Source organism: Xyrauchen texanus, chromosome 49 (assembly GCF_025860055.1).
Source record: "Xyrauchen texanus isolate HMW12.3.18 chromosome 49, RBS_HiC_50CHRs, whole genome shotgun sequence".
Taxonomy (NCBI): domain Eukaryota; kingdom Metazoa; phylum Chordata; class Actinopteri; order Cypriniformes; family Catostomidae; genus Xyrauchen; species Xyrauchen texanus.
The window spans coordinates 18,410,295-18,427,650 of NC_068324.1; the positions used below are offsets into that span (position 1 = coordinate 18,410,295).

Consider the following 17,356-nt stretch of genomic DNA (forward strand, 5'->3'; position numbering starts at 1 on the left):
CAGCTTTAGAAGCACTAAATTTTGTGAAGCTATTATTAGGCAACACGCTACAACATGTTCGCTTTCCTTGGATCATCTAGCTGTGAGAGAAGTATTGGATGCATAATCAGCAGTGTGCCAAACCAAAGTGTTCAAAAGTTAGTTTGCAGCCATTACACTTCCCTTAAACCTGCTTTGATAGATCGGACAGGTAGAAATGTGTGATGTAATCCCCAAAAGTGTCTCTGACATGCATCATGGCCTCTTTCGGAGGACGCATATGTGTAACAGGTCCCACATGTCGGTGTGATTGTGGTTCTTTAGTTCTCATTGAAGGGTTTTGAAAAAGAAACACATGCTCTCCATTGGCCCACTTCCCTATTTACATGTATTTTGAAACAACACTCTAAAAGAAAATCTTATTTAATGACAAGAGCAAAAAATCTAATTAAATATGGGCATTTGTGAAAGAGTTTGATATCATGCATGCGGAGCGACTCTAACTGGAAAGCGGTGTGTCACACCTCGCTCTGAAACAAGGTAAGGAAGTAGGCTGGTGACCACAATACATCCTGTACTTCAGAAGTTCATGGTTTCAACACGAAACCCTGTCTCATGAGAACGTTCAGCATTTATGATGAGTCTGGCACAATGTTTTTGAACAAAAGCACTTTGCGATGCTGGAATTGGGTCACATTTCTTAGATTAAATACAAAAATACCATCAATATTGTGGACCTTGTGTTTAAACTGTTCGATTAGAAGGCTGAATTTAGCCCAGACTACTTATTGGAAATCCATCATGGACGGGTGGATAACACACTAAAAACATCAATTACTCATGTATGGAGTTGGGTCACATTTGCTATAATATGGTCAATATTAAAGTCTATCACATACTAATAAAGTCTCTTACGTCACAGTAATTTCATTATAGCATGCACACACAAGAATACGTTAAAACTGACGTTTAAATGTGGATTTATTGCTATCAAACCCAAGGGAACTGATATTGATTTGTTTGTTTTACCTTACAGCTTAAGTTACATGAAGTTTCTTTACTGGTAACTTTAAGATATGATCCATCTAGCCATATTTAAAAGGAAGACGGTAATTCCAGCTGTTTCATGCACAGTAGTGGCATTCAAAGCTTGACTTTATCTGGCTTTACTTCGCGTTGTTTTGACGCGAAGACGCGGCAGTAACAGCACTCACCGCCAAAACAAACTCTCGTGAGACAAAACGACAATAAAAACAATACTGAGATATCTTACCCTATAAAGAGACGCTCTGCGCAGGTTGTTAGAAAATAACGTGTGTTCATAGTTTCGCCGCTCATTGAGAACAGTCGAGACTCCAAAAAACTGACTGACCTGAGCATGCAATGAGAGCGCGTGCGTGCGTGCGTGCGTGCGCGTGTTCGCGAGGAGTTTCATTAGGCGTGTTCAACATGATGCAACGCTGCGCAGACCGATAGGCAGTGGACTTGAAGCAGTGCATGTACGTTAGACATTTTATCCGACTTGAAACGAGGCCACTAGCGTTTTAACCAACACGCAATGTCGTGGGGACCCGGACTTGATTCGCCAACGCGCTCTCGCTCACATACGTGCGAACGTATGAGGGGCCGTTCACACCGAACGTGTTTTTACATGCGTCTTCTCTGTTTTACCATTGTTTTCCTATGTAAATGCGCTGGACGTACGTCCTTGACTGCTGCACCGCGTCTCACTTTTTCTTCAGTGTCTCACGCAGGACCGGCATATTTTTAGATACTGTGTCCAGGTGTTACAAACGCATGTAGACACACCTGCTTTGTTTAATTTACTGGCCCTGTCCCAATACCCACACTATTTTGAGTGCGCGTGCATGCGATAGGAAGTGTTCGAGAATGTCCTATGTCTAATACATGCTCAGTGCACTTAACCCACACTTTTATCCACACTCGTGCGAATATCGCTTCAGAGCGGTCTTTCAGGTTAAGTGTATCCCAGAATGCATCACGTCCTGGAGCCCCCGCCTACCCGAGCGATTGGTGTATTTTAGCCATAATGACGTTAAGAAAAGATTTTCAACATCAATTTATTATAATCAGAGAGTGAAACGTAAGTGAAGCATATATTTATTTTAGTATAAATGAAAGTATTCAACATTATATAACGTGTTTGGGATGACTTAATATCAGCATAATAATTACAAACTATTATTTATGTGTGTGTATATACATACACTGGTGGCCAAAAGTTTGGAATAATGTACAGATTTTGCTGTTTCAGAAGGCAATTGGTACTTTAATTCACAAAAGTGGCATTCAACTGATCACAAGGTATAATCAGGACATTACTTGTGTAAAAACAGCACCACCACTATTTGAAAAAAGTCATTTTTGATCAAATCTAGACAGGCCCCATTTCCAGCAGCCATCACTCCAACACCTTATCCTTGAGTAATCATGCTAACTTGATAATTTGGTACTAGAAAATCACTTGCCATTATATCAAACACAGATGAAAGATATTTGGGTCGTTAAATTAAACTTAACATTCTGTTTGTGTTTGTCTTTGAGTTGCCACAATATGCAATAGACTGGCATGTCTTAAGGTCAATATTAGGTCAAAAATGGTAAACAAATAAACAGCTTTCTCTAGAAACATGTCAGTCAATCATTGTTTTGAGGAATGAAGGCTATACAATGCTTAACATTGCCAAAAAACTGAAGTTTTATACAAAGGTGTACACTACAGTCTTCCAAGGCAAAGGACAACTGGCTCTAACAAGGACAGAAAGAGATGTGGAAGGCCAGATGTACAACAAATAAGAGGATAAGAACATCAGAGTCTCTAGTTTGAGAAATAGACACCTCACATGTCCTCAGCTGACAGCTTCATTGAATTCTACCCGCTCAACACCAGTTTCATGAACAACAGTAAAGAGAAGACTCAGGAGGCCTTATGGGAAGAATTGCAAAGAAAAATACACTTTTGAAACAGAAACAAAAAGAAAAGGTTAGAGTGGGCAAAGAAACACAGACATTGGACAACAGATAATTGGAAAAGATTGTTATGGATCTTAACCCCATTGAGCTTTTGTGGGATCAGCTAGACTGTAAGGTGCATGAGAAGTGCCCGACAAGACAGACACATCTATGACAAGTGCTACAGGAATTGTGGGGTAAAACGTCACCTGAGTATCTGGACAAACTGACAGCTAGAATGACAATTATTTGTAAAGCTGTCATTGCTGCACATGGAAGATTTTTTTTTTATGAGAACTCTTTTAAGAAGTTCTGAAAAATTCTTTTGTTAATTGTAATAGTAATTTTTCACATTATTAAAGTCCTGACTATACACTGCATGCCTAATTATTAGGCAAGTGAGTATTCTGATCTTATAATTTTTTCCATGCACATTTTCCAACTCTTAACATTCATTTTTGAACAGTATTTGGGAGGCTGTGGTTGCTGCTTCAGAGAAAGTTGATTGTGAGCAGATCAAGAAACTGACAGACTCATGGCAGTTATTGAAAAGAAGGGTGGCTATATTGGTCACTGGATATTTTTGAAAGGCCAACAATGTCATTTCATTGACATTTTGTGTTACTTATTTGTTGCACCTTACTATTTTTGTAATTTAGTTGTCTAATAATTGTGCACACTTATATATTCCCCTGGGAAAGACAAAACTCACTTTTCCTTTGTTAAACATTCAGGTTTGAGGTGCAATCTCATTTTGGATTGACTGAGAGCATTGTGTTTGTTCAACAATAAAATGAATCCTTAGGAATACAATTTGCCTAATAATTGGGCACGCAGTGTACATTGTGATCAGTTGAATGCCACTTTGGTGAATAAAAGTACCAATTTTTTAAAGAGAAAAATCTGTACATTATTCCAAACTTTTGGCCCCAAGTGTACCTCCAAGTGTTATCCTTCTCACCCGAAAATCACATTATTTTGTTTGTTCTTGTCTAATACTGCTGGTGATTTTGGTAATTTATCAGCCAGTGTGGCATACAATATAAATTAGTAAATGTTGTTTTAAAATTTAAAAATGATTAACTACTACCACTGTTTCTTTCTCATCTTTTATGTATATAACATATATGTTGTAATGCTTTTTATTTGTTGTATGAAACCACATACTGATAAGTTGTGTAAAGCAGTTGTTGGTTGTCTTATATAAATTACAAGCCAAATCATATAATTTAAATGGTTTGTATTAATAGCTATTAATGGATTACACAGGTTTATAGAATAAAGTATCAAGTATCGAGAAACAAAGTAGAAAGAAATAGCTCATATTTCATATTTTACAGCAATTATGGTCAATGCAATTTTACAGTTAAACAGTATTTAATGTGCAAAGTATTGAAAATCAAAATGAGTAAAAATAATTAACTTTTACAATTATTTTCACACAATAAAAACATTATAAAAAATGTACTTACATATTTTCTACGGCACAATACACTTCCAACAACCAGTAGGTATGTACCAGTGTATTAATAAATGAAAAGATGAGTAACATTTTTAGTTATTTATTATTTTAAGCTATAACAGTCAATGCTACCAAAAACATTCAGTCTTCTGCAGAGTGAAAATACAAAAAGCGCTATCGTAACCAGCACCATAATCATTAAATCTACAAGTTTCCCAACATACAATTAAAAACTCCACACACTCGCAGTCTTCACTAGTGACAAACACTGGAAATACATAAGACAAGTGGGTAAGTACGCAAGACCAAAACTGCAAGTGGGGGTTTTGGGACAGGGACATTTTTAGCACATGTGTCACAAAGATTTAATGTTCTGATCAAGTTCAGGTAGCAAAGAGGTGACTGTTACAATGTTTAACATTATTCCAGATTGTTCTGCACCAAGCAAAGTTTCAGCGCTTGATAAATGGCAATGTTTTTTCCCCATTCTGCTCTATGTGCTGAGGGGCCTCCATACCTTGTGTGTTTACTGTTACTGTTATGAATGTTGCTTACATAAAAAAACAGCCTTTTGCAACATGGTGAACATACACTGCAGCATTAGAATATAAGCTCCAGGTGAAAGTAAATAAGACAGAAATATATTACTATTGTATACAACAAATCCTTACAGTAATAATAGTAGTACTATTATGTTAATATTAATATAATACTAGTATATTAATAGTAATACCAAAATGTTATTGAGTGAAGTAGTAGGTTTTGCACACCCTGTTCATTAAATAAACTAGGTAAATATTACTTTTTTTATCACTGTGTTGTGGGAAAACTGGAAAACATGCATTCATTTTCTTTAACTAGATTTGTATTACATTAAACACATTGAATGTACTTGGTAACAATGGCAATTTAAAATTATGATTTAAAATTAATTATATGTAATTTTTTAAGCAAAGAAATTTCGAAATGGGGCACCATGTTAGTCGTTTGCTTGGGGCTTCGGAAATCGTAAACTCGCCCCTGAACTTCCGCGCCACTTCCGTGACGTATGCATCAAAGTGCCGTACCGCGAGAGCGATTGATGAGCAGCTGGCTGGTGGAGCCGCTGCTGCTGCTTCTATCTTTCTATTCTAAATTTTTCTTCTTTTTTTATTTGTTATTTTATTGATGCTCAATAAAGCATAATATAAATTGAACATATTGACAAATTAGCCTATGAGAATTACTTGACACTGGTAAAAGGAAAATAATTGCAAACAGATTTTTAACTTAATTTTAATTGAATTGAAATTAGTTATTTTTCAAGTTCTTTTACTAAAACAAGAAAGAGAGTTTAAGGATTTAGATATTTAATTTGTATTAAAAAAAAATAATAATATTTTTTATTAATGCTTACAAAACTTTTACATCAAGAGCCAATTATATTAAAGGATATATTAAAACAAACAACAACAAAAATGAAAATAAATAAATAAACAGTTTAAATAAATAAATAAATATCAAATTGTTTACATATTTCAATACACTTTACAGCTTTCTTGTTACTCAAATTGGAAATTGTTCTTAGGTATTGCTGAACCTCTGAAACTAATGGTTTATAACTAACCACCATACTTACATTTATGAATAATAAAATCAAATGAAGAGACATGTCATAGCTAAAAAAAAAAACTAATAAAATATTTTCAAAACAAAGTTGAAAGCTGGGAATGATATGATCTCTAACAATCAATGTTTATGGCAGATATAAGAGTAGTGTGGTAGTATGCCGTTATCATGGTGTTTATGCTGACACCTCCAGTTCAGCGAAAACTCCGTTTTTATAACAGTAGGCCTACATCATGTTATATTATGTTTGTCATAGAATATTTTAATATGAAAATTTGATTATTATAAATTAATGTATTATTTATTTATTGAAATCACGTAGGCTTTTAAAATTATATATATCTAATGAAACAATTTATATATACGTATTGTAATATATAAAAAGTAAAATGTTAATTTAATCATATCTGTAATAAAAATGACAGAACTGCTCCTTTTAATCTCTTTGTGCGCTACTCCTATGAAAATCTTTTAGCAAATAATCTTATTGCGCCCTCTTGCGATCATTAGAGGCTGATGCATACTTAAGTGCATACATGTCTATTCCTTTTAATGATTTGATGCTTATTGGCAATTAACAAATAAACATCTTAGTTAAAAAATACCATGGACTTATTGAGAAAATGGCTTTAATAAAATGTTTTCAGACAGACAAGACATATTTGCATTGTTGTTCCACATTTCACCACATGAGGGGTTCAAACAACTATCAAACATGTGTTTTTTTTTAACTTTCAGACAGACTTGAATTTGTTACTGGAATTGCTGTGATAATTTACTTTGAAATAAATTAAACATGGCACCAATATTTCCTGCTAAAATCAACGAAATATCCATTGTGCTTCAGTTCTGCCTCAGATTACATGCAGTGATTTCAACACAACACAAATACTGAAAAAGGAATCAATTGTGCAAACATTTTGATTGGCATAAAATGCATTAATACAGCAATTACAAATATGGATTTAAAATGAATATGATATAAATTCTAAATATATCAATATATTCATATAAATAAAAACTGTCAAAATTGCCACAAGTTCACACTAAAACAATTACATATGCAAGATGTTCATGTAAATGTTTCAAGTAAAACTCTTTCAATAACACTAATTAAATATGTTGACAAGTGCACTGTAAAAAATTATTTTATCATGACATAAGTATAGCAGAAAAGATAAAGTACATTGTACATTGAATAAGGTAACATGCGAACTTGAAAACATTATGGAAATTCTACATTTATTTTTAATTCAAAAATTAATTAAAGCTCTAGCTTATAGTGTAAATATAATTTATTGTTTTTACAATGTGTCATCATGTATCCTAAAGTATAAAACCTTGTCATATGTATTTGCTAATTTAATAAAATTTCACAGGTATATAAAATGTCTAAATTTGACTTGACTTTTCGAAGCTGGCGTTCCCAGCATTGGGTTTGAATAATTAATGAGCTCACGTGGTTCCACTGTTATTGCTGATTTTGTTACGTTTTATGACTTCTTTGTTTTGTGAAGTCTGAAGTTTATTTTCTACTCAAAATTACCCATTCCTCTTGTACAAGATGAAAGGTCAAACTATGGAATGTTCTACTTAAATGTTCATTTAAATTTTTCCAAGTCAATTAAAATACTATGTACTGTACATCAGATTTGTAAGTAAAAGTTACTGTATTTTTTTTTGTTAAATTTATGTCTAACTTCAATCAATATTATGCCATGAAATTAAGTAGATTTAAAATTTACTCTGAACTTTTTTCCCATTGTGAATTCACAGATCCTAGTGTCAGAATGGCTAAAGAGTCTGAGATCACTGATGAAAAACCTGATGATTCATCTTAGTATGATTTATTTGAGAATGTTCTAAAGAGCATCTTGTGTGCTTCAATGTACAAAGGAGTTAAAGTGATAGTTCACCCAAAAATGAAATTCTCTTATCATTTACTCACCCTCATGCCATCCCAGATGTGTATGACTTTCTTTCTTCAGCAGAACACAAATGAAGAATTTTAGAAGAATATCTCTGCTCTGTAGGTCCATACAATGCAAGTGAATGGGTGCCAACATTTTGAAGCTCCAAAATCCACATAAGGGCAACATAAATGTAATCCATAGGACTCAAGAGATTAAATCCATATCTTTGAAGCGATGTGATATGTGTGGGTGAGAAAGAGATCAATATTTAAAGTCCTTTTTCCTTCACTTTCTCCTTCTTGTGTTTTTGGTGATTCACATTCCTCATGAATATAGCCCCCTACTGGGTAGGGAGGAGAATTATGATAAAAAAATATTTAAATATTGATCTGTTTCTCTCCCACACCTATCATATCATGTCTGAACACATGGGTTAAACCACTCAAGTCTTATGAGATACTTTTATGCTCCCTTTATGTGGATTTGGAGCTTCAAAACGTTGGCACCCATTCACTTGCATTGTGTGGACCAACAGAGCTGAGATATTCTTCTAAAAATCTTAATTTGTGTTCTACAGAAATAAGAAAGTCATTCACATCTTAGATGCCATTTTTGGCTGAACTATCCCTTTAACAAGATCAATATCACAAATATTAAATATGTCTTTTAATTTTACACTATATTGATCCTTGTTTAACATTATTTTAAAATCTTAAAACTTCAAGTTCGGATTTTGAATACAGATTTTCAATGGGGTCCCCGACTTTTGGACCTGACTGTGTGTCCCCACCAACAACAACTTCCCTAATATTGTGCTTCATTATGATAATGACATCACTATACGTAAGCCTTCGTTCAGTTGCTCGAGTTCAGGGACAGAGTGAATGTCATAGGCTGTGGCTGCTCTCTCTGGTGCTTGTCAGGCTGTGGCTCTGCCGGGCTCTGGAAAGGAAGTGACAAGGTCTGTAGCCCAAGGGGGCGTATTTGGCTTCTCTGGTTGGTCTCAGAAACACAGTGACATTTACCGGTTGCTCTGCATTTGCACACACATTCAGACAGATGATAGTAATGCTTATACAACCCTGAGGACAACGTTAGTCCTCATTCGTTGCTCTTTCAAATCTCAGGAGACTTAATCAAGTTCTCCATTACGTTTCATTTAAGCACTTTGTCTCGGCTTTTTGCATTAAATTTCTCTCAAATGTTTCTTCTAATGTTCCTTTGAAGAAGATTACCCTTAAAATCAACATAAGTATATAATAATATGTATAGCTAGGACTGTAATATTACAGAAGAATTCATTATAAAACACCGTAAAGATTTAACATTTTCACCCATTTTCAAGAGGGGCAGAAGAGTGCATTTCACACAAAGCATGTAAATATTAATATATTTTTTTTAATATTAACACTAATAGCTAAATCAAACTTTTCCTTGTATTTCACTCTCTGATTATGCTCTTATTTGCATGTGTCTGCAGTGATAAACTGTGTTTCCCAAACCAAGACACACACACAATGGCACCCATTGCTATGTCTATATGCTCATTATTGCCACATCAATGTCACAATGAAATAGCTACCATATACATTGAGAGTAATTGCATTAAAACACAGATGATTCAAATGATAATGCCACATTTTTATCTCTATTTGGCACAATGATCAATAAAACTGCCAGCTTTACATGTCCTCCATGCAAACCAGCGCTGACAGTGTATCCATTCCCACTAGAATGAAGCCTGTTTGCTGTGAAGGGTGTAATTTCCTAACAAGATGGTGTGACGTGCATGGCGTTTTGGCAGACGTACAATAGAAGACACCTGCGACAGGCCATACAATAGCATTGCCCACGTCACTCGCTCTGTCTTTGCTTTGCCCCCTAGATCCCATATGGCCAAGCGTGTCACGTCCTAACATCTGTGTGATCAGATATTAGCAATGTGCATAATTTGCGTGAAAACATATGGGAAGTGTTAAGGGACACATTTGGAGGTAATTGGGGGGTGAAATACCTCTCTCTATTTCCCTCTTTCTTGATTGAGTCAGTTGGAGAGGGGTCCCAGCTCCAAACATCTCAATTTGTCCCCAAGCAGGAGGATAAACAGCTAATCTCTTCGCGTACTGTCACGGTCCTGTCACTCTGTCAGTCTGGGTTTTTGTCTGACAGGACCGTGACATTATCTGCCCATGTCTGTCTTTGTGTGAGCACACGGTTTTGGTTGTATTCCCTGCCGTGAGCTCTTCAGTCTGTTCTGTTTCATGTCTGGAGTGTGGTGTCTGGGCCATGACTGCCTGCCTGGTTCGGTTTCGGTCTGTGTCGGGACCCTTGTCTGTCTGTTATTGATGTGGGTGCATCACACTTGTGTCATCTTGGCTGCATGCACTCCCGTCAATAATTTATGTCTGTCTTTGTGTCTGCCTCTCACGACCGTGGACGCACATTGTTGTGCACTTTGCGCAGCTTGCCCGGGTCGTGATCTATTTTCATGTTTTGCTGAGGTTCGGTCACTTCAGACCAGGCCTGGACTGGGAAGAGAAATCGGCCCGGGATTTTACATGGCAACTGGCCCAAATGTTGAGCGGGGTGGATGGGGAAAGACAAATGTTGTTGAGTTGGGGGGGGTTGTTCGCTGTTCCTTTCTGCGTATCGCGGCACCATTTATTGGTCTGTTCTGCATAACGCAGCAGCTCATTGTTACGTATCGTGGCCCATTCGGCATGTTTCCGCTCGGTTCTTCCGATGGCCATTCCACCCCTGATCAGCCAAAAGTGCGTCGACCCACCGGGAAAATGCCCGGTATGCCAGATTACCAGTCCAGCCCTGCTTCAGACTAAGGTGTCGGTTGCATGTGGCCGGACTCTCACACAAATATTTGTCTCGTTTGTCGCCTGTTGCGTGTGTCAAGTGGCGTTTCGGTCACGATGTAAACTCAGGTTTCATCTTGCGTCTTGTTTGTCGGTTGGCATGAGCGTATATTGCCTGATCATCCGACCGGATGTGCGCTCATGCCATTCGGGTGTTTGCTGTCTTGTGAAAACATGCAGCCTATTTCAGTCTCCTCTTGTGTGCTATCCAGTGCCAGGTCGTCATGTTTCCTGTGGTGCTTGTTAGTTCGTGTGTTCAGTCGGTCTTGTTCTCTGTTCTGTTCGTGTGTGGATTTCCTGTCTGCACTGTTCCCCACCACCTTTGCCCCAGCCTGGATAACTTTTATGTTTTCGCCCTTGTGGGAGTTTTATGTTGGCTTTGCCTTTGTTTTTTGTATTAAATGAATCCTTTGTTTTTACTTTGCGTTTGGGTCCTCATCTCTGCTTCCTTGAAAGAAAACTGTAACAACTTAATACAAACAATTAATTTATCACTCTCAGTTACATTTATAAAGATAAAAATTCCCCAAAATTCCTTCCAACAATGAATTCATCCCTTTCAGTAGATTTTAATACTGAAAATTTGAAAAGCGTAAGTAAATCCACAATAAATTCATCACTGTCTGTAGATTTTTAATGATGAAAATGTCAAAAATGAAAAAGATTTTAACAATATAATTAACAGTTCTCCCATGTGAATCAGTATGGGTGAGAGAGTATGCTTGATATACATAAAGGTGGGTAAAAAGATTCATTTGTTCAAGGGTCAGGTCAGGTCAGGCAGTAGAAACAAAGTAACACTGGGTCTCAGATCCCATAAATACATTTGGCTCTGTTGACTCCCTGATCCAATAAAGGCTGCAAATGCCCCACGGCGATGATGTCTGCGTGACCCTCGACTCCATTGGTCAGAGATGAGACAAAGATTGCGCCGGTCACATGTGTGTCCTAACACACCCAGCATCTCCAATTCTCCATGCATATACAAATGGAGTGCGGCAATGAATGTCAGTCAAATTTATGTTTACCCAACTGAAATTGTTGACGGATATGGAAATCGAAACAGTCTGGCAAATGTCCCCTGTCCTGTATAGTCACTATTTTTACATCTAATATTGGAATTGAGTTTGACTGAAGTGGGAAACATGAGAGATTGCATTATTGACACACCCAGACGTATGTATACGGATCGCCTGTCCAAGCATCCCCTGGTCTACATTAGGTCCTCTTCAGCCTAACTCGGCAGTAATGGCTGGCCCGGGAGACTTGATGAGCCCCTGAGACACTTGTGTGTGTTTAGGGAGCTGGCGAGGATGTGTCACAGCTGCAGCCATTATCGAGAGGAAGTGGACATTGCCAATGAGAGCAACAACATGCATTGCTTCCACGTCACAGCCCCAGCCTGCCATGTTTACTGAAACGGCATCGATCTGGCCTCATGACGGCGTCGGCTCTCCAGTCACACCACGTTTCAGAGGCAATTTACTTGCATCTGCTCCGATAAGCAATTACAGACATAACATCTTATTTGTGATGTTTTGTCTCTCACATTCCATGACAGAAAGCCTTTTATCACCATGCAAACACCATTTTGCCCTCTGCTGTGGAATTGATCTGTTTTACCTTGTCATTTATCACCATTTTTTTAGTCACTCAGATCTGTACCAATGCTAAAAAAGGCAGAGCAGGTAACCTAGAAGACCTAGTGTCCTTTTCATAACTATACTGCAAATCAATGAAAAGAGAATGGGCCAGAGTCCTTAGCTTTTTTTTTTTTTCACCTATTCCACCTTAGCATGCAAATACAAATATACATAAGCTATTCGTAGGTTGAATACCAAGAAAAGTGTAAATACTGTGACGCTGTCAAATCTTTACTTTGTTTGCATCCCGACCAGCCTGACATCAATATTGACTCAACCAATGGTGTTGAGTTCTGTGTGAGACTCCCCGTTTGCCCACTAATGGCAAACGGGGGAGTGTTCGCTAAGAAACATTTCCACAGAAACCTGCTTGTCATTATTTTAGCAGAAATTACTCTTTTAAAGTCTTAACTTTTAAATATTTAATTATTCCACATTTCTGATGAGTACCTACTAATGATGCTGCAAAGTCAATCACTATTACTATTGCTCGTAATTAGAGTTAATGATTTGAACAATTATCTAACATTACCGTAAGTATTCAACTTTGATGTGTAAGTTGTATCGCAACTGGTGGACAAAAATGACTACTCAAATAATGTAGTTTGTTGAGGAGAGGTGTGATATTACTTTTCGAAATAACTGAACTTTCACCTTGTGTTCAATAATAATAATAATAATAATAATAATAATAATAATAATAATAATAATAATAATAATATAAAAACATTAAATGAGGAACCAAAGCCATATCTATGGACCAAAATATCTTGTCCCTAGATAGACTTGGGGGTGGGCACTTTTGCCTTGAACCTGTTAGCAACCCCTTAGCAACAAATTCAGAACACCATAGCAACAACCTAGCAATGCTCTAGCAACTCCCCAAAACACTCTAACAACAACATCGCAATGCTATGCACTAAATGCAACATGCTAAATGCAGTGTTCTGTGTGCTAAACATGCTAAACATTTAACATGCTAAAACACCCTACTGACCACCAAAAACACTCCAGAAGCCACTTGGCAATCCTTGTCATTATTTTTGCAGAAATTGGTGCAGAAATTCACTTCACTTTTAAATATTCAATGATGCAACATTTCTATTTTACATTTCTTATGATTACCTTATTATTGATGCTGCTAAGGCAAACTTCACTATTAGAATACAGTTGCTCGTAATTAGAGTTAGTGTTTTGAACAAACTTCTAACAGTATTTAACTTTGATGTGTATCTCGTCCCACACCACTTGTGGACATAATAGATGCCTCAAATAATTTGGTTTGTTGTGGAGAGGTGTGCTATTACTTTTCGAAATAAATTAACTTGTGATTTTCACCTTGCGTACAATAAAATGGGCAAAAAAAAAAAAAAAGTACATTAAAGGAATGTTTCAGGTTCAATACAAGTTAAACTCAATTGACAGCATTTGTGGCATAATGTTAATTACCTCAAAAATGTATTTCGACGCATCCCTCCTTTTCATTTAAAAAAGCAAAAATCGAGGTTACAGTGAGGAACTTACAATGGTAGTGAATGGGGCCAGTTTTTGGAGGGTTTAAAGGAAGAAATATGAAGCTTATCATTTTTTAAAAGCACTAACATTAATTATTCTGTTAAAACTTATGTATCATTTGAGTGTAAAGTTGTTTAAATGGTCATTTTTACAGTCGTTTTTAGGTTTAAGGTTTTGTTGACATTACATCGTAATGGCAACAAAGTTGTAAAATTGGCTATAACTTTACACAGAAAAGGTTAGTAAGTGATTATATCACACTAAAATCATGTGAACACACATTTTGTTTACACCTTGTGGTTTGAAGTATTTTAACATTAAAATATTGGCCCCATTCACTTCCATTGAAACTTCGATATTTGCTTCTTTTTTTTAATGAAAAGGGGCAAGTCAAAAACATTTTTGTGGTAATCAACATTATACCACAAATGCTGTCGATTGAGGTTAAGTTGTCTTGAACCTGGAATATTCATTTAAAGGAGGAACCCCAGCCATATCTATAGGGACCAATATGTCATGTCCTGGAGATATTTGGGGGTGGGCAGTTTTGACTTGGACTAGTAAGCAACCCATTGGCAACTATCCAGCACACCATAGTAATCACCTAGTAATGCTCTAGCAACTCCTCAAAACACTCTAACAACATCATTGCAATGTTATGCACTAAATGCAACACTCTAAATTCAATGCCCTGTGCGCTAAACATGCTAAAATCACCCTACTGACCACTAAAAACATTCCAGAAGGCACCTGGCAATGCCATATAGCAACTACCCAGAACATTGTAACAACAACAACATAGCAATGCTATGCACTGAACAAAATATGCATAAACACAACAATCTTTGAACTAAACATGCTAAAAACACTCTACTGACCATCAAGAACACCCCATAAGCCATAATGTCCTAGCAACAGTCCAGGACACTGTAATACCAACAAGGCCATGCACTAAACAAAACATGCTAAATGCAATGCTATATGAGTTAAACATGCTAAAAACACCATGTTATAGCATAATAACATGACTTTTGCACCTGCACTCACATTCTGAAAATGTAAAAATCTATCTGGTTTTGCTATTTCACAATCCCTCAATCTTTAGTTGGAAAAACAAAACAACACTAAGCTGTTTTAAAAGCGAGAATGTGTAGTTTTAGCTTATGTCTCTGTCTTTAGACAGAGAATCATACATTTGTTTCAGTGAATAATGTTCAACCCAGCTCATGAACGTTTTATGAAATGTTTTTTGTGGTTTTGTTTCCTCTTTATCATCAGAGACGATTTTGACGACATGGAACAAGTGGAAGGAGATAAGAGTGAGGACACCAGTGTGTGTGTGCTTGTCGGCAAGAAAATGTCAGAGTTTAATTAGGACCTGCATCTGTGAGGTTAGGGCATTCGTAATTATCACATCCAGTTCCATGTTAGCCTGCGGCAGGGGCTACACATGGTGCCATTAGGAAAGGTAAATTCAATAACACGCTGCCTTTTGGAGAAGGTTCTGGACTAATGGGAATGGGAGCCAGTGCAGTTGAACCAAAATATACCCTCAGGTGAGAGCTGTTGTGACGAATATGATGCGCCTTTTGGGTTTAAGTGACAACGTCAATGTACTGGACTACTACCTAGAGCAAAACGAGGTCTATATGCTGATCTAGACAAGCCACTGGTAATTTGACTCAATCACTTCAGTGATGACGATTAAATTTTAGTTTTGTTATTTACTTTAGAGAAAGTTTTTTAGAGGGGGTTTCCCCCCACATTTGTTTTTTAATTAATCAATTAGAAGAATTTAATTAATCAATTGTTGTGTGACTTGTAGCTATGCCAGCAGCAAGGTTTTGCGTTCTCGTTAGAGAATGCACACTTCCAAAGCCTGAGAAATGTGGCATATAAAAATGAAAACTACCATCAGACATGCAACATTTGTCTTTACTGCTTAAATTATGGGTCTACATGCTGTATAATAATATTAGACTTTAATATCATCATATTCAGTTTTTTAACTTGAGAACAGGGAAAGCTCTGACAGAGCGTTTGATGCATGGGAGTGCGAAAGGTTCATTTGAAAGACGTGTTCTTGAGGGAGGAGGTGGTTCAGTTTGAAAACAAGCAGAAATCGCAGACAGCGATAAGACTAAAATAAAACTTTTCAACAATGTACTATTAATCATTGAAACACTTCTCCAGGCTCTCTATCTACAATTACTATCTTTTTAGCCTGGCAGAGAAAAATAATAAAAGACAGTGAATACAGTTTTTCCACCATGTTTTTTCAATTTCGGAGCACAGCTATTCCCGCCATTCCGAGATTCTCTTTGGTCAACGCATTCCTATGAAATGCTCTCAAGTCAAGTCAAGTCAAGTGGTTTTTATTGTCGTTTCAACCATATACAGTTAGTACAGTACACAGCAAAACGAGACAACGTTCCTCCAGGACCATGGTGCTACATAAAAACAACAAAGGACCAACACAGGACCACATGAGACAACACAACGAAATAAAATACCTATATAAAAAACCTATATATACCTATATAAAGTGCACGTGCAAACATGTGCAAAAAGTACGGGACAGTACAACAAATTTCTGACAATGAACAGGACAATAGACAGTGCAGCGCCGACCAGTACTCAGTAGTGCAAAAAGATGACAGTTTCTAAAAATGTAAACATAACATACTATGAGATAGTGTTCTATGCACATAGCAGTTATTGAGGTAGCAGAAAGTTATAAAGTGACAGTAATTAAAGTGCAGCTCAGGACACGTGTGTGTCAAACCAGTCTCTGAGTATTGAGGAGTCTGATGGCTTGGAGGAAGAAGCTGTTACACAGTCTGGCCGTGAGGGCCCGAATGCTTCGGTACCTCTTGCCAGTCGGGAGGAGGGTAAAGAGTTTGTGTGAGGGGTGTGTGGGGTCGTCCACAATGCTGGTTGCTTTGCGGATACAGTGTTTTTTGTAAATGTCTTTGATGGAGGGAAGAGAGACCCCAATGATCTTCTCAGCTGTCCTCACTATCCTCTGCAGGGCTTTGCGGTCTGAAACGGTGCAAGTCCCAAACCAGGCAGTGATGCAGCTGCTCAGGATGCTCTCAATAGTCCCTCTATAGAATGTAGTGAGGATGGGGGTTGGGAGATGTGCTTTCCTCAGCCTTCGAAGAAAGTAGAGACGCTGCTGGGCTTTCTTGGTGATAGAGCTGGTGTTGAGGGACCAGGTGAGGTTCTCCGCCAAGTGAACACCAAGGAATTTGGTGCTTTTGACGATCTCCACAGAGGAGCCGTCGATGTTCAGCGGAGTGTGTTCACCTTGTGCTCTCCTAAAGTCAACAACCATCTCTTTTGTTTTGTCGACATTCAGGGACAGGTTGTTGGCTCTACACCAGTTCGTCAGCC

The 17,356-nt window shown here is 37.2% G+C and overlaps 1 protein-coding gene across 1 annotated transcript in view; it reads right to left on the reverse strand.

The window, feature by feature from the left end:
• The window catches only part of LOC127640444 (USP6 N-terminal-like protein), a 37,296-nt gene extending 35,901 nt beyond the window's left edge, over nucleotides 1-1,395 (reverse strand). The window contains exon 1 of the mRNA XM_052123025.1: nucleotides 1,253-1,395. The gene's annotated coding sequence lies outside the window, so the exon portion shown is untranslated. The remainder of the gene's footprint in view (nucleotides 1-1,252) is intronic.
• Between the last annotated feature and the right edge of the window lie 15,961 nt (nucleotides 1,396-17,356).